Here is an 18820-nt window from a genome sequence, read left to right on the forward strand (position 1 = left end):
ATTGCAATCACACGGCTAATAAGCAGTGTAGCCAGGGTTCATATCCAAGTATGTCTGATTCCAAAGTTCATGTTTTTATTACTATGCCTTTCTGTCCCTAGGAGGCATGAGCAATATAAGTAGTAACTGAAGTTCCTATTCCCTGAGGAAAGTCTACAAATGGACACTAATATGGAAACAATATTTCTAACACTGTAATCAGACAATGCAAGATTAAGGTGGTGCCAATTTGATGTCTCATATGTCCTCTGATCTCATGTTTTGCCAAAAGGATATTGTGAATTTGCATATTGTGTGTTTGTGTGCATTCCTGTCACTGTGTGTGTGAGAGAGAGAGAGACAGAAGAGAAGAATGCTTTTTGTCTTCTGCTATTGCTTCTCATCATATACTGACTGCTCTATGATTTTCCTAGATCACAGAAATCAAGTTTGTCATAGATTACAGGGTGCTACATCTTGGGGAACAAGAGCATGAAGGGGTACAGGCAGGCTGGTGTGGGGAGGAGGGCGATGAAGTCCTCCTCTCCCATTTGGACCCTTCCTACCTTTGAGTAAAACAAAAGAATTAAGCCATTGATATTAAAACTTTCACTTGGGACATATGCTATCCTTTCCAGAAACTGGAATGAGTATTGTTCAAGTTATTTAAATTCCCTAAAAGATTATTCTGCTGTGTTATTTCAAGACTAATGAGCTGAATATGAATAGTATGACAGTGAAAAGAAAAAAAAATATCTTTTGAAGTCTTGTTTCTGGGTTTCAGTCTCAACTCCTTCTGCTATAGAGTGACAATTGTCATCTGTATCTTACTATGGTATCCTAACTCAGGTCATGATATTTTCATTATTTTGACTGTACGATTGAATCACAGAATAGCAGCTTCTATTTGCAAAATTTAACACTTACTTTAAAAATCGCTTGGCAATTTGGGACATTTTAGACAAATAAAAATGAACATTATGCCCAGGCAAAATATTAATGGGAGACTGTGGAACCATCAGTCTTTGCACAGCAATTTGGGAACATATGGTGATACATTCAAACAAAAGGCCACATTCAAGGCTGAAACGGCCCTTGTGCGGTGGGCCAGGCAGTAACTTATGGCACTGATCACATGAAATGCAGCTCCTGGTTTCTTTCGTGGCTCCCTGTTTCATAGGTGCACATTGGATAGGTAATGAGGAAAGCTGGATGTGTACTAGACATTTACAAGGCAAACTGTCGTTCTCTTGGTTATTTATTTACTTCTTTGTCAATCCCTTTTTTTGATCTGATCCTATAAGAGATAACATATAGTGATTTAAGGGTAATCTGAAGTATGCGAGTTCAAAACAACCTTCTTTTCATTACCCCATTTCACTTATTGCCAAATGAAGAAAGGCAATGATTTGGAGACATTATAGCCTCTAGTATTGAAAAATCTTAGTTGTTTCTGTGTAAACCTTTTATAATTATTATTAAAGAAACCATGCACATGTATGCTCAGTCATTTCCAACTCTCTACAACACCATGAACTGTAGCCTGCCAATGTCCTTGATCCATGGAGTTCTCCAGGCAAGAATCCTGGAGTGGGTTGCCATTTAATTTTCCAGGGAATCTTCCCAACCCAGGGATCGACCCACATCTCTTGTGTCTCTTACATTGGCAGGTGAGTTCTTCACCAGCTGAGCCACCATGGAAGCCTTCAAGAAACTACATCATGTTATAAAAGCACATCTCATAGTTTAACCATAAATCAAGACTTAAAGAAGTCTACTAGCAAAGATAAAATAGAACAACTACCCCTGTGCCAAGAATTGTCAAAATTAATAAAAAATGCAGACCTTAATTATAATAACCTAATAGCTTAATTTGTTAGAAATGCTTTTTCTGTTATCGTTTTCTGGTTGTTGGAAACCTTCCAAACATACTAGTGTATTTTCAGCTTTATTAGGTATAATGTTCTAAAAATAATTTTATTGTTCTCGGATAAGTAGACTTGCACAGGCTTTTATTAACTATTCATACTTGCTCATTTAATTATTTACATATCTAAAAAGTATTTATCAGAGGTTCAACTATTTTTTCAGACATTATAATAGAATCAAAGGCTGAAATAATGAATGAGTTTGCACAGTTGTTGCTTTCCTGTAGCTTACAGTTCTTGTGAGTAAGGTATAATATGCAAAAGTGTTTGTTACTGGGAGGCTTCCCTAGTGGCTCAAATGTAAAGAAACAGCTTGTTAATGCAGGAGATGCAGGAGACATGGGTTCAATTCCTGGGTCAGGAACTCCCCTGGAGAAAGAAATGGCAACCCACTCCAGTATTCTTGCCTGGGAAATCCCATAGACAGAGGATCCTGGTGGGCTACAGTCCCTGGGTTTGCAAAAGAGACGGACACAACTGAGCGATTAAACAACAGTGTTAATGGGGTTGTAGGATGCCATGAGACCTTGTGGGAGAGCCATCAGATCCAAATTTGGAAAGTCAGGGGAGGCTTTCTGAGAGATATTTGACATGGAATGAGAATTATTAATAGTTATGCATAGCAAGAAGATGTGAAAGAATGTTTTTGACAAAGAGAACAATAAGAATCTCAGGAGGTAAAATGAAAAGAGAAAGTGTCATAGTTTCCAAGTATTCTTTTCAGTTTTTTATTGGAATATAATTGCTTTTCAATGTTGTGTTAGTTTCTGCTGTGCAATGAAGTGAATCAGGTGTAAGCAAATATACACATATCCCCTCTCTCTTGGACCTCCCTCTCACCTCCCCATCCCACCGCCTGTGTCCCACCCCACCAGGTCATTACAGAGGACTGAGCTGAGCTTTTTGGGCTATACAGCAGGTTCCCATTAGCTATCTTTTTTACATAGGGCAGTGTATATAAGTTAATCCTAGTCTCCCAGTTTGTCCCACGCTCCCCTTCATTCCACCTGTCTGCATGTTCATTCTCTCTGTTTTCATCTGTATTTCTGCCCTGGAAATAGGTCCAGGTATTGAAATTCATTTAGTTATAAATGGATAACTGGTTTTCAGGTAAGCATGAGAATCAAGAAGGCTAGAGAGGTAGCAGGAGGCCAGAGAATGTGGGTCTTTAAAAACCGTGTAAAAAGTTTAGATATTATCCTAAGATAAATCCTTTGAAGGATTTTATAGAGAAGAGTGACATGAATAAGTTTCTGTTTGCCTTTTCTGCTGTAGGTATACAGGGATGAGGTTTGGAGAGGAGATGAGGGCATATCACAGAAAATACTCAAGGATGTTTGTCATTTAACTTACAATTTGATTCCTACTGTTTTATGCTTCTTCTCCCTTTATTCACAGTTAAAGCTAGCATTTCATATTATTCGGAGAAGGCAGTGGCACCCCACTCCAGTACTCTTGCCTGGAAAATCCCATGGACGGAGGAGCCTGGTAGGCTGCAGTCCATGGGGTCCCTGAGGGTCGGACACAACTGAGCAACTTGACTTTCACTTTTCACTTTCATATTATTATAAGAGGAAGGTAGAGGGGAGGTTCAAGAAGGAGGGGACATATGTATACCTATGGCTGTTGATGTATGGCAAAAATGTCAGTCATGCAGTCGTGTCTAACTCTTTGTGACCTCATGGATTATAGCACAGCAGGCTTCTCTGTCCTTGGGATTTCCCAGGAAAGAATACTTGAGTGGGTTTTCATGCCCTTCCTTCTCTAGGAGATCTTCCTGACCCAGGGATTGAACTCAGGTCTCCCACATTGCTGGCAGATTTTTTATCATCTGAGCCGCCAGGGAAGCTCCATATTGCAGAAATAACATAATATTGTAAAGTAATTATCCTTACATTAAAAATAAATAAACTAAAAGAAAGAAAAATATGGCTTATTTCTTGTCATCTTAAAATGAAAAACTAGGGCCAAGTTAGAAGAAGAAAAATTTCACCTCAATCATGATAAATAATGATCTCATGTTATAACTGTTTAAGGATATATTATGTGATATCAAGATGTAAGTTTCCATTCCTGGAAATACATTTACAGAGATAAAGGACAACCGATAAAAGGATATTGAAGAAGAGATTATTGTGTTTCCAGGTGGTTGGACTAAATAAGCCCTAGGGTTTATTCTAGTTCATAGCTTATTTTAGGGTTCTATTTGCTTGAATTCTAATTAACCAAGATTCTAATATGCAAGTCAGGAAGCAACAGTTAGAACTGGACATGGAACAACAGACTGGTTCCAAATAGGAAAAGGAGTACGTCAAGGCTGTATATTGTCACCCTGCTTATTTAACTTATATGCAGAGTACATCATGAGAAACACTGTGCTGGAAGAAGCACAAGCTGTAATCAAGATTGCCAGGAGAAATATCAATAACCTCAGATATGCAGGTGATACCACCCATGTGGCAGAAAGTGAAGAGGAACTAAAAAGCCTCTTGATGAAAGTGAAAGAGGAGAGAGAAAAAGTTGGCGTAAGGCTCAACATTCAGAAACTAAGATCATGGCATCTGGTCCCATCAGTTCATGGGAAATAGATGGGGAAACAGTGGAAACAATGTCAGATTTCATTTTGGGGGGCTCCAAAATCGCTGCAGATGGTGACTGCAGCCATGAACTTAAAAGACACTTACTCCTTGGAAGGAAAGTTATGACCAACCTAGATAGCATATTGAAAAGCAGAGACGTTACTTTGCCAACGAAGGTCTAGTCAAGGCTATGGTTTTTCCAGTGGTCGTGTATGGATATGAGAGTTGGACTGTAAAGAAAGCTGAGCACCGAAGAATTGATGCTTTTGAACTGTGGTGGTGGAGAAGACTCTTGAGAGTCCCTTGGACTGCAAGGAGATCCAACCGGTCCATCCTAAAGGAGACCTGTCCTGGGTGTTCATTGGAAGGACTGATGCTGAGGCTGAAACTCCAATACTTTGGCCACCTCATGCAAAGAGCTGACACACTGGAAAAGACCCTGATGCTAGGAGGGATTGGGGGCAGGAGGAGAAGGGGACAACAGAGGATAAAATGTCTGGACGGCATCACCTACTCGATTCACATGAGTCTGGGTGAACTCCGGGAGTTGGTGATGGACAGGGAGGCCTGGCGTGCTGTGATTCATTGGATCGCAAAGAGTCGGACACGACTGAGCAACTGAACTGAAGATTCTAATGTAATTTTAGTTTGCTGTAGTGTCTTAAATTTTTGAATCATTCTTGGTCTTCCTTCCTAGGCATAGAGGGAAGCTTCCCCACCCCTGAAATGTTAAGACTCTGTGGAGTGCTTATTGTAGGATATGCAATGAAATGAGTTAGGAAATGAATTGTTTGTTTGCTGCCCTGAATTTTTATAGATTTTGATGCCTGAAACTGGATTATTTTCTTGGTTGCAGGTAGTTACATCTTTCAAAATTGCTGCTCCATTTTGAAAACATCTTGAGAAAGTAAAATGAGCAACATTAATCAAAGATACAATCCAAAACATAATATTTCCAAAGGCCTTATTATACACATTTGGACACAGTAGTGCTTATCCAGTTAACCACATTTGCAACCAAGACACTCGCCTCTTCTTTTCTGAGTCCTCCAAATGCATTCACATATGAATAAATGAACAAATGTATTGGAGATGCATGGTTGATGTAACAGACAACTTTGGAAGAGTCTTTCATGTGCTGAAAGGAATATATAGGGGAAAAAAGTTTAGCAGTCTCTGAACTGTCACTGGTATTTAGCTCTTTGCTGCTGCTGCTGCTGCAAAGTTGTTTCAGTCGTGTCCAACTCTGTGCGACCCCATAGATGGCAGCCCACCAGGCTCCCCCGTCCCTAGGATTCTCCAGGCAAGAACAGTGGAGTGGGTTGCCATTTCCTTCTCCAATGCATGAAAGTGAAAAGTGAAAGTGAAAAGTGAAAGTGAAGTCGCTCAGTCTGTCTGACCTTCAGCGACCCCATGGACTGCAGCCTTCCAGGCTCCTCCGTCCATAGGATTTTCCAGGCAAGAGTACTGGAGTGGGGTGCCATTGCCTTCTCCATTTAGCACTTTGGTCTTGTTTTAATTCTGTACCTTTCAGTACTTTTAAATTCACCAGGTGAACTTGAGGTGCTATTTGCTATACATGAGACTCAAGGTAAAGTGAGTGAGGGTAACTTCACTTCTGTCTGTATCATGCTATATAATTTTATCCTTTAAGATGTTTTTAGCATAATTTGCTATAATTTTACTTTGTTTGGGGCTTTAGAATAATAAACACAGAGGTTATGAACCAACTTGAATGTTTTAGGAGAAGACTTTTAGATTCAGCTACCTGATTACTTTCTTCTAAGGTAACTGTTAGGTCGAGTCTAGGGTGAGTTAATATTTATTATGCTCAAAGGACCAAATAATTTAATTATATTTTATTCTAAAATGAGTTTTTATTTTGAAGTAATCTGCATAGAAAACATTTTCTGTTTTGGTTGTTAGGAAATGTTTGGGAGGATGGCAGTATGAGACAAATTATAATGAAAAATGTATACAGTCACTGCAGAGAGAACCCCCATAGTTTACTGCAATTCATACTAGTAATGAATCCAATGAAGCCAATTGGACTTTCTCAATTCCTTGGAATTAATTATGTGGATATTTCTCACCTATGCCTTGTACAGATTAAAAAGTAAGTTATATAAAAGCTTATGAATAAAAAGTGAATTTCAGTTCAATCCAGTCCCTCAGTCATGTCTGACTCTTTGCAACCCCATGGACTGTAACATGCCAGGCTTCCCTGTCCATTACCAACTGCTGGAGCTTACTCAAATTCATGTCCATCGAGCTGGTCTTATCCTGTCATCCTCTGTACTTTTTTAGTAAAGAAGTGAATTCACTAGTACTCTTTTATTCTTTCTACCCTATCTCCTATTCCAAAAGAGAAGGAGGGTATCATATAAACACAGTGTGATGATAATTATCTACTGTGAATGGTCCAGCTGAGATGATAGTAAGTGTGCAGAAAGAGATTTTTTTCCCTGTCTGTTTTAAGAAGAAATACTTGCAAGCACCCTCTTAAACTCGGTGAAGAAAGGAAAAATTGCATTGACTTGTGGATGGAAAATTTTTTTCATCATATCTAATGAGAGCTTGTTGTTTTCAGGCTCTTATATACCCTTGCACATGCCAGAAGACAGTGGAATTATATTCAGAAGCCAAGATCTAGGGGTTGGCTCATAGCAATAATCTCCCTTGATGATAATCGACTCAGGGATGGGAATCCATACCAATGAGTTGTAAGGAGAGGATCTAGGAAGTTCACATTAAGGTCATTCTTGTTTTTTTCTGGGAGACCACTCAGGAACAGCTTCTCCTTTGTATTGGTCTGGATAGGTTGGGTAATATGTAGGTTACAGTAGCAATGGTTTGTGTGCTTTTTATATTCATTTGCATCACAAGTGGGATGGGAGTTCTCCTTTGTTCCACCCACCCACTCCCATGGACATGAGCTGGCAGAAGAGCCATTCTCCAGAATAGAGCTCATCACTGCAGCAGAGGATATCTTGACCTTTAGAGCCCACACCCAGTAGTGATTTATACATAACTTTCAATCACATTTCACTAGCAAAAGTGAGTCACATGACCACATCTAACATCATGGATACAGGAACATGCAAATTGACAGGTGCCAGGGAAGCGACCAGAGATATCTGTTGGTAAATACTAATGAATATCACATTTTTTTCTTTGAGTATCATTCTTTGTCTTGCTCATGGGCAAAGTAGGACACTATGACACTGAAGAAGGGATCGCCAAGAGACTGGCAAGAGAGTTGGTCCAGAGACCAGAGATTAAGTTAGTTTCTAAGTCTATCCTATCTTTAGATTTTATGCCCCCTTTTTGGTAGCATATATCAATACTTTTGGAGAAAGAAATGGCAACTCACCCCAGTAATTCTTTCCTGAGAAATCCCATGGACAGAGGAGTCTGGAGGGCTGCAGTCCCTGGGGTCTCAAGAGCCAGATGTGACTTAGTGACTAAACCATCAATACTTTATTCTCTTCTTATTCTTTTAATATTTATGGTATGAATATATCACATTATATATTCTTTATCCATTCTTTGTATTATTAATTTTGGGACATAATTGCTTCACAGTGTTGTGTTAGTTTCTGCTCTATAACAGCGTGAATCCACTATATGTATAGGTATATACCCTCCCTCTTAAGCCTCCATCCCGCCCCTCATCCCGCACCTCTAGGTCCCCACAGAGTGCTGAGCTGAGCTCCCTGCGCTGTACAGCAGCTTCCTGCTAGCTTTCTATTATACCCGTGGTGGTGGGTATACATCAGTGCTGTTCTCCCAATCTGCCCCAACCTCCCCTTCCCCCGTTGTGTCCGCAGTCTGTTGTCTATGTCTGCATCTTTATCTCTGCCCTGTAAAAAGGTTCATCTGTAACATTTTTCTAGATTCCATATATAGAGATTGACATATGGTATTTATTTTTATCTTTCTGATTTACTTGACTCTGTATGATCTTTGATCCGATCAATATACACAGGTTTTAAGCTGGTCTTAGTTGATTTTTCTCTTAATTTTCAGCCAGAATTCCCTAACTAATACATGCTTATTATCAAATGCTTTTTGAGTCCATATCATCATCCAGGACCCATTCTAAAGAAAGGAGACCCAGCAACTTATTTTTCAGGCCACAGCCTCCCTTTGGGATCTTACGTTCCTGTGAGATTTATATTGGAAACTCGGCATAGTAAAATGTAAACTGAAGCTCTGCGCACAGGAAGTATACTATTCTCCTATGCTTCAGTAGAGCAGTTTCTTCCTTTATATCATATCTAAAATCTTTACAAATAAGCAAAGGTGAACTTGCTGTATCTCATTGTAAAAACTGCACAGAAAGGCAGATGCTTGCTATTTATTTCCTGGCTCTGGGCTCTGAGGCTCTGACATGATTGGCAATTGGACACTGGAAACTTGGCCATCTCGTCAAATTCTACTATTTTTGAAATGTCACAGAACAGCAACAAAGTTTTAGTGAGAAGCTTGGGCAATAGTGTAAGTTCTATCTAGGGTACATTTTTGATCCATTCTGAATCATGTCTTACACCTAAAGGCCAAATAAAACAAAATTAGAGGTTATTGTTTTCTTTATTTTTTAAGGACATGAAAAATTCAGTGCTGTGGGTTTTAGAGACAGAAAAGAGAAAGTGAGTCAGAAGTGGACCTTTAAGGTGGAGAACCAATGAAGGCTTTACTTGTTCTCAGCTACCTTAACAGTCTCTATTGATTCTGACTCTCCTTCATCTGCTTTACGAGTACCTTCGTATCAATGTGCCCTAGAGATATCAGCATGCTCAGAAAAAAAATTAGCAATCTGTCTACACAAAAAGACTGACTAGCCCTGGACTTCCAACACTGCCTCGAGAACTATGTGAGAAGAATTCTGATTCCACATTTCATGGGAAGTAGTGCCATGTCTGATTAGTAGCATCTGTGGTGGGGTCAGAAAGGAGGATTAATTACACAGAATTTTCCATTATTTGTTATCCTTGATCAATATATTTGCTTACAGGTGAGTGAAAAATTTGGATTTCATCTTTTGGCAGAAGAGAGAAAATGTATTAGTTATGCAGATTTCAGGATCCAAACTAAAAAAATAAATATACATACCATTTAAGAATACAAAGTCAAGTGGGCCTTAGGAAGCATCACTTCGAACAATGCTAGTGGAAGTGATGGAATTCCAGTTGAACTGTTTCAAATCCTAAAAGATGATGCTGTTAAAGTACTGCACTCAATATGCCAGCAAATTTGGGAAACTCAGCAGTTGCCACAGGACTGGAAAAGGTCAATTTTCATTCCAATCCCAAAGAAAGGTAATGCCAAAGAATGTTCAAACTACCACACAACCGTACTCATCTCACACTAGCAAAGTAATGCTCAAAATTCTCCAAGCCAGGCTTCCACGGTATGTTAGCCATGAATTTCCAGATGTTCAACTTGGATTTAGAAAAGGCAGAGCATCTTTTCATGTGTTTGTTAGCCATCCGTATGTCTTCTTTGGAGAAATGTCTATTTAGTTCTTTGGCCCATTTTTTGATTGGGTCGTTTATTTTTCTGGAATTGAGCTGCATAAGTTGCTTGTATATTTTTGAGATTAGTTGTTTGTCAGTTGCTTCATTTGCTATTATTTTCTCCCATTCAGAAGGCTGTCTTTTCACCTTGCTTATAGTTTCCTTTGTTGTGCAGAAGCTTTTAATTTTAATTAGATCCCATTTGTTTATTTTTGCTTTTATTTCATGGAAACAACCTAGATGTCCATCAGCAGATGAATGGATAAGAAAGCTGTGGTACATATACACAATGGAGTATTACTCAGCCGTTAAAAAGAATACATTTGAATCAGTTCTGATGAGATGGATGAAACTGGAGCCAATTATACAGAGTGAAGTAAACCAGAAAGAAAAACACCAATACAGTATACTAACACGTATATATGGAATTTAGAAAGATGGCAATGATGACTCTGTATGCAAGACAGCAAAAAAGACACAGATGTGTATAGCAGATCTTTGGACTCAGAGGGAGAGGGCAAGGGTGGGATGATTTGGGAGAATGGCATTGAAACATGTATACTGTCATGTAAGAATCGAATCGCCAGTCTATGTCCAATGCAGAATACAGCATGCTTGGGGCTGGTGCATGGAGATGACCCAGAGAGATGTTATGGGGAGGGAGGTGGGAGGGGGGTTCATGTTTGGGAATGCATGTATACCCGTGGTGGATTCATGTCAATGTATGGCAAAACTAATACAGTATTGTAAAGTAAAATAAAGTAAAAATAAAAATTTAAAAACAAAAAAAGAAAAGGCAGAGGAACCAGAGATCAGATTGCCAACATCCATTGAATCATCAAAAAAGTGACAGAGTTCCAGAAAAACATCTATTTCTGCTTTATTGACTATGCCAAAGTCTTTGACTGTGTGGATGACAACAAACTGTGGAAAATTTTTCAAGAGATGGGAATACCAGACCACCTTACTTGCCTCGTGAGAAATCTGTATGCAGATCAAGAAGCAACAGTTAGAAATGGACATGGAACAAGACTGGTTCCGTATTAGGAAAGGAGTACATCAAGGTTGTATACTGTCACTCTGCTTATTTAACTTATATGCAGAGTACATCATGCAAAATGCCAGGCTGGATGAAGCACAAGCTGGAATCAAGATTGCTGGGAGAAATATCAGTCACCTCATATATACAGATGACACCACCCTATGGCAGAAAGTGAAGAACTAAAGAGCCTCTTGATGAAAGTGAAATAGGAGAGTTAAAATGTTGGCTTAAAACTCAGTGTTCAGAAAACTAAGACCATGGCATCTGGTCCCATTACTTCATGACAAATAGATGGGGAAATAATGGAAACGGTGAGAGGCTTTATTTTCTTGGGCTAAAAATCACTGCAGAAGGTGACTGCAGACATGGAAGTAAAAGATGCTTGCTCCTTGGAAGAAAAGCTATGACCAACCTAGACAGCATATTAAAAAGCAGAGACATTACTTTGCTGACAAAGGTCCGTCTAGTCAAAGCTATGGCTTCTCATGTAGTCATGTATGGATGTGAGAGGTGGACTATAAAGAAAGCTGAGCACCGAAAAATTGATGCTTTTGAACTGTGGTGTTGAAGCAGACTCTTGAGAGTCCCTTCAACAGCAAGATCAAACCAGTTAATCCAAGGAAATCAGTCCTGAATATTCATTGGAAGGACCGATGCTGGACCTGAAGCTTCAGTATTTTGACCACCTGATGCAAAGAACTAACTCATTGAAAAAGACCCTGACTCTGGGAAAGATTGAAGGTGGGAGGAGAGGGGATGACAGAGAATGAGATGGTTGGACGGTAACACCGACTTAATGGACATGAGTTTGAGCAAGCTCCAGGAGTTGCTGATGGCAGCCTGGCATGCTACAGTCCATGAGGTCGCAAAGAATAGGACACAACTGAAGGACTGTTTAGAAGCCCAACTTTTCTTGGTAGTCAATAAGAGGGAAACTTCTCTGAAAATTATTATAAAGTAGACAGTCATATGGAGTATCGTATCTGACATTCTAAAAGAGGATACAATGACACAGTTTTTATTTATTGCTATTATATTTATTTTGGGTCTTCCCAGGTGGCTCAGTGGTAAAGAATCTGCCTGCCAATGCAGGAAACACAGGTTTGATCCCTGGGTTGGGAAGATCCCCTGGAGGAGGAGATGGCCACCCATTCTAGTATTCTTGTCTGGAGAATTCTGTGGACAAAGGAGCCTGGTGGGCTACAGTCCATGGTGTTGCAAAGAGTCAGACATGACTAAGCAACTGAGCATACATATTATAATGCATATTATTTTTATTTCTTAGACTGACTTTAAGTAAAGATTAAGGGGGGATTATATGGCACAATTCATTGAAAATAACAGTTGATATGACAGTATGATGATGTAGCCTGGGTATACTGTTCTCTATCTATATAAGTAGATTCAAGATATTTCTGGAGAGATTGATACACTGAATGTACTTTAAGCACCTTCTATGAAGATTCTTTCTCCCAGATAATCTTTTGATTTATAAGCTTAGTATTTTGATACTACAAGCATTATATTATATTTAGTGACAAGAGGACATGTACCTAAAATTTAAATATTCTATGTGGCCAGGTGGTTATGGGAAAACTGTATGTATAATAAAATTATAAGTATAGGAAATAATATATATGTAATAAAATTGTAATAATATCTAGAATCTATTTTATATACAAAATATCAGAGATGTGATTTTTCTCTTCACTTGCTACTGAGGCACACACTCAGAACTAATGCCAGTGTTTTAAGTGAGGGATTTTTTTTAACATTGTCATCGGATGCAAGCAATTCACCAGGTTCCAAAATGAGTCAATTTATATCTGATTTCTAGGCTTCTAACCAGGGAGTCTAGCAAAGATTCTAGAAACACTAGAATATTATTTATTTCAAATAAACTCAGTGGTGGGAAATTATGTATATATAGTTGAACTCAATCAAAATCTGAACAATTGATGGATATTTGATTAGAGTGAAGGTAGGGGACTGCCCCTGATATGTGACAGATATTGGCAGCCACTGGTCTGAACTCTATCCCTTTATCCATCTGTGCCATCTTCAGAGACAAAATTCTGATTTTCCCCATTTTGTGTTTTTGGTTTTATTTATTCTTTTGATTTGGCTGTGTTGGGTCTTAGTTGTGGCATAGAGGAGCTTTAGTTGCAGAATGCAGATTCTTAGTTGTGGCATGTGGGTTCTAATTCCTTGACCAGGGGTTGAACATGTGCCCCCTGCATTGGGAGCATGTCTTAGCTACTGGACCACCAACAAAGTTGGATTTTCCCCACTTTGGACAAACCCAGAGCAATAGCTTTAATTTTCTCATAGTTGACTTGAATCTCCACATGAGTGCTGTGATTGGGCATTGATGCTTGCCTCTTTAGTATTCATCTCACCTTTCCTCTTCTTAGTAGTGCTCCAAACTTCTCAGTCATGTTCATGAATGGAATTGATCTCACTCCTAATTTCTGTAATTTTGCCCCAGTTTTCTTAAGTTATTCAAAATATGTTATCTTGGCCACAGCCTTAGACTCATGCATAGTAACAAGACCCAGAAAAGGTCAATAAGAGTCAGTGAGACTCAACTAAAGGTTTTTAGTTAAGCTTTGAAACAGCAGGTTGATTTTTCCCCAGGTGAAAGTGGACCAGGAAGTACAGTGCTGCTGACATGCTGCTATCACTTTTGAGATCATGTAGAAAGAGCCTTATGAGTAAGGAGCTTATTCTGAGAAAGCATTGCTTAGAAATCACATGAAAAGATGCTCAACATCACTCATTATTAGAGAAATACATATCAAAACTGCAATGAACTAATTCGTGCCAGTCAGAATGGCTGCCATCAAAAAGTCAACAAACAATAAATGCTGAAGAGGGTGTGGAGAAAAGGGAACCCTCTTACACTGCTTGTGGGAAGGCAAACTGGTACAGTCACGGTGGAGAACAGTATGGAGGTTCCTTAAAAAACTGGAAATAGAACAGCCTAGCAATCAACCTAGCAATCCCAGTGCTGGGCATATATGCCAAGGAAACCAGAACTGGAAGAAACACATGCACCCCAATGTTCACTGTAGCACTGTTCAATAGCTAGGACATGGAAGCATCCTAGATATACATTGGCAAGTGAATGGATAAGGAAGGTCTGGTGCATACACACAGTGGAATATTACTCAGCTATAAAAAGAACACATTTGAGTCCGTTTTAATGAGGTGGATGAAACTGGAGTCTCTTAAACACAGTGAAGTAAGTCAGAAAGAGAAACACTGATACAGTATATTAATGCATATATATGGAATTTATAAATCTGGTAACGACAATCCTATATGCAAGGCAGCAAAAGAGACACAGATGTAAAGAACAGACTTTTGGACTATGTGGGAAAAGGGGAGGGTGGGATGATTTGAGAGAATAGTGTTGAAACAGGTATATTACCATATGTAAAATAAATGACCAGTGCAAGTTTGATGTATGAAGCAGGGCACTCAAAGCCGGTGCTCTGGGACAACCCAGTGGGCTGGGCTGTGAAGGGAGGTGGGAAGGGGGTTCAGGATGTGCACCCACGGCTGATTCATGTCGATGTGTGGCAAAACCCACAACATTGTAAAGTAACTATCTTCCAATTAAAATAAATTAATTAATTTTAAAAATCCTTTTTAAAAAGGTAATAACAGCAAAAAGAAATGGTGGCAAGTTTGGTTGGGTTGGGGAAAAGAAAAATGGGGAGTTAACCTGTGAAAGTAGGAAGTGTTGCCAAGAAAAGATGAAAAGAAGAAAATGGATCTGAGTTCACATAATCACATAATGAGTCCTTGGTAAATTCACAATGAAGCTCTTCTAACCGCTAAAGTCATCAATTTATACCATGTACGTGTGTGTATGTTGTTGGTGTCTACTCTGAAAGCATCAAGCCCAGGCTTATTAATGGAAGTCTGTGGGTTTTATTTTAAACTCTCAGGTTTTGTGTTTTTGAAAAAAAAAAGTCAGTATAGGAGATAGAGCTTTCGTAAAGTTTATACTTTAATATGAAACTGAAATAACTATTTCTTTATTTTGAACTGTACCTTCACCATGTTGCAATCTGTTGCCTTTTTTGCTAGTTTTTCCAGCAAATCATTTGAAGTCTTATTAATATTCATTGGTATCTCAGAAACAGAACTTCAGGGTGTTTGAAGAGTCAACTGTATTAAATTGTTCCCAGAATTTTCCACTAAGTAAAGTGATAAAAATGAAGCTTTTAAAAGTCTCATTCTCTTTTCTTCTGTGACCCCTTTAGAGACAAGATACTCATAAAGGATAAAATGGAACTGTGTGCATGAATATAAAAATTAGTCCAATTTGCAATGAACTGAAAGGGCCTAGGAAAGGAATTTGGGAATGAGATGCAGGGAAATAGCCACCCCAGGCAGTGTCCCTTGGAACTTTGCTATCGTTGTGGCCTCATCTGCATATCAACAAGAAATTATATAGATTAATTTAACTTGTTATATGTACTCTTATTTCAGTTTTACAAACTTTTGCTTACACAGCCAAAACAAAGCTTGTCAAATAAATAAATAAAGGCCATAGCCTGATGGAGTTCATTATTTGTACATTGTGTACCCCAGCCAGCTGTACATAATGGGGCACATCTGGAATGTGGGCAAAAGAGTCGCTAGTGGTAAATTACACAGATGGATCAGTAGTTTCATCTATGAAGAGGCAGTAAGACAAATAAAATTAATCTTGGGTTTTTTAAAAGGAAATATCTGACGATTCTCAGAAATAATCATTCTGGAGACAGATGAAGCAGGGCTTGAATCCTGACTCCTGTATTTTTTCATTTGTGTGATCTCTCCAGTCTTTCACCATCTGTAAATTGAAAATAAAAATTGTACTTCCCATATAGGTTTGTAGTGAGGATTCGGGACGATTCATTCAAAGTGTTCATCTGTGTCAGACATTGAACTTAGAAGTGGAAGCATATCTTGGTGACTATGAGCTTGTAGGTTAACAATCATTCTTTGCACAAAACAAAAACCAGAGATGCAGGAAGGCTCTGGGAGCTGTTGGATATGTCTGTGACCTTGATGGTGGTGGTGGTGGCACAAGTGTTTACTGGTGGCCAGACTCATCAAACTGTAAGTTAAATTTATGTATGCAGTTCTTTGTATATCAGTTATACTGCAATGAACATGTTTTAAAATGACATAAAGAAAATAAAAATAAAACAGCTTTGAAGGGAAAGTTGCTGTTAGAAAAAAATTCATTTATTTATTAATATGCATAGTGAAAGTGAAAGTCACTTAGTCATATCTGACTCTTTGCGACCCCATGGACTATACAGTCCATAGAATTATCCAGGCCAGAATAATAGACTGGGTAGCCTTTCCCTTCTCCAGGGGATCTTCCCAACCGAGGGATCGAACCCAGGTCTTCTGCATTGCAGGTGGATTCTTTACCACCTGAGCCACAAGGGAAGCTGACTAATATGTATAAAAATATATTCATTGATTAAGACCATAGGCTCTTGGGTAATTCTCCCTAGATTTGAATCTCAGTTCTTCCATTGAATTCTCATATTATAAAATGTATCATACATAGAAATGTATCAAATACATTATAAATATATATTTATGTGTAAATGAATACTAATCAGGTGAGTAATTGTGATTGTCAACAAGTTTAAGGATTAGAGCATAGCAGTACATAATCTCTTTCAGTGTCCCGCTTTAATTTTATGGCTTCCTTTTCCCCTTCAAGGTGTAGCTTGAATTTTGATCATTGTCTTGCTTTCCTGTATAGTTTCCTTTCTGATATATATTAATTTATGCATATGTCTCCAGTGGTATGGGCAAGAGTTTCTCTAAGGTATACTTAGTTTAGAATTACTGAGTCATATTTACTACTAATGCCAAAACTATTGCTTAAATAATTGTTAATGAATGACTTCCCCACTTGTAATGTGTGTGAATTTTAATTTATCTGGCTTTACCAACACCTGATATTATTTTGTTTGACTTTGGGAGGGTGGAATGGGTATGTGGCAAGGGGAAGAGGAATTAGATGAGTGTGAAATAATACCTCACTGCATTTTCCGTAGCTTTATGAAAGTATAATTGACAATTTAAAACTATACATATTAAAGTACATCACTTGGTAATTTGATATACATGTACATATGAAATAATCATCACAATCAAAGTAATTATTATATCCATCATCTCATTTAGATTTTCTTTTCCTTTTATTAATTTTTAACATTGTATTTATTTTTAATTTTAATTTTTATTGAAGTATAATTGATCTACAATGTTGATTTAGTTTTATGTGTACAGTAAAATGATTCAGTTATATATACATATATATCTTTTTTCAAATTCTTTTCCCTTATAAGTTATTATAAAATATTAAGTATAGTTCCCTGTCCTATACAGTAGGTTCTTATTGGTTGTCTATTTTATATATAGTAGTGTACATATGTTAATCCCAACCTCCTAATTTATCCCTCTGCTCTTTCCCCTTTGGTAACCACAAGTTTGTTTTCTATGTCTGTTTGTCTACTTATGTTTGGTATATAAGTTCATTTGTATCATTTTTATAGATTCCATATATAAGTGATATCATATATTTGTCTTTCTTGGGCTTACTTCACTTAGTATACTAATATCTAAATCCATCTATCCTTTATTGATTATTTTTTCCTTTCTTCTTAACACTTAAGATCTACCCTCTTGCCAAATTTACCAGTGCAGTATTGTTTTATTCATTGTGTATAACTGAAACATCTCCCTTGACCAGTATCTCCTCGTGTTCTCCTGCCCCCAGTGTCTAACATCCACTATTCTACTCTCTGCTTCTATTAATGTGGTGATTTTGCCTTCCACATATAAGTGAGATTATGCAGTATTTATCTTTCTGTGTCTGACTTATTTCCCTTAGTATAATGCCTTCCAGGTTCAGCCATGTTCAAACAGATGGCAAGAATTCATCCTTCTTCTTGCTGGATAATATTCTATAGTATATATAGGACATTTTCTTTATCCACGCATTGCTAACAAACATTTGTTTCCATATCTTGACTAATGTGAATACTGCTTAAATGAACATGGGAGTGAGACTATGTCTTCAAGATTCTGATTTTATTTTCTTCAGATAAATACCCAGCTGGGAGATTGCTGGATTGTAAAATAATCTTTGGGGATAGCATTCTGAATGAAGCTAATCTCATCTGATGATGGAAGCTAAGGAGGGTCTATTGTCCTTTGTCCTGAGTTGTGATTGTCTTACCGGGTATTGTCCCCAAACTTACACATTTTATTTTCTCCCTCTGATATCTTCAACACAGAAGGGTCTGCTGGATGTTATGGATCAGTAAAACTATATCACTGCAGCCTGGGCGGTTGCTCTTTTCTTTGCTACTCTGGGTCTCATTCCTAGTTGAAAGTCATCCACATTGTCTGATGTATTATGAGCCCAGAAAGCATCCTGAGTTGCAAGTGGATTAAATTACCCACATAATCTAAAGAGGCCCACCAGCCAATGCAGTTTCCTCATGGCAAGAGATGAGAGATGTGGTGATTTATTCATTACTTGAGAGATAATGGCCCTCCACTATCACGACCCCTTGAATTCTAAATGTTATAGATGTGAGTGGCCTCTACACCAGAATAGAGCATCTTTCACACTCTAGATGACATATGTTTTACCAACGGCTTCAGCACACTGAGTTCTCTCCTCATGTGTGTTTCTGTGTCTTCACATGATTATAAGATCAGGCACATTGGATTAAGGAC

This window comes from Capricornis sumatraensis, chromosome 9 (assembly GCF_032405125.1).
Source record: "Capricornis sumatraensis isolate serow.1 chromosome 9, serow.2, whole genome shotgun sequence".
Classification (NCBI taxonomy): Eukaryota; Metazoa; Chordata; class Mammalia; order Artiodactyla; family Bovidae; genus Capricornis; species Capricornis sumatraensis.